This window comes from Penaeus monodon, chromosome 22 (genome assembly GCF_015228065.2).
Source record: "Penaeus monodon isolate SGIC_2016 chromosome 22, NSTDA_Pmon_1, whole genome shotgun sequence".
In the NCBI taxonomy this organism is placed as follows: Eukaryota; Metazoa; Arthropoda; class Malacostraca; order Decapoda; family Penaeidae; genus Penaeus; species Penaeus monodon.
The window spans coordinates 9,075,950-9,076,229 of NC_051407.1; positions in this window are offsets into that span (position 1 = coordinate 9,075,950).

Below are 280 nucleotides of genomic sequence, written 5' to 3' on the forward strand. Positions count from 1 at the left end.
CAAGCAAACATACATAAACACAAATATGAAATGTTTCCAGTGTCATTCATACATTCAGAAATATAAATGGTAAATTAACACTCAAACCATAACAAAAGTTCAAGGTCTCTATCATGTCCACGTGTCTCTCCTAAACTGAAATATTTTCCACCAGCAATATTTTAGAACCATTCCTATAAAAGATGTTGTATAGCCTTTGCCACCAACACCAATTCATCTACAGACGAGAATTTTTATTGTTAGGATCCCTCTCCTTTGTTAATGTTTACTACACTTCTGT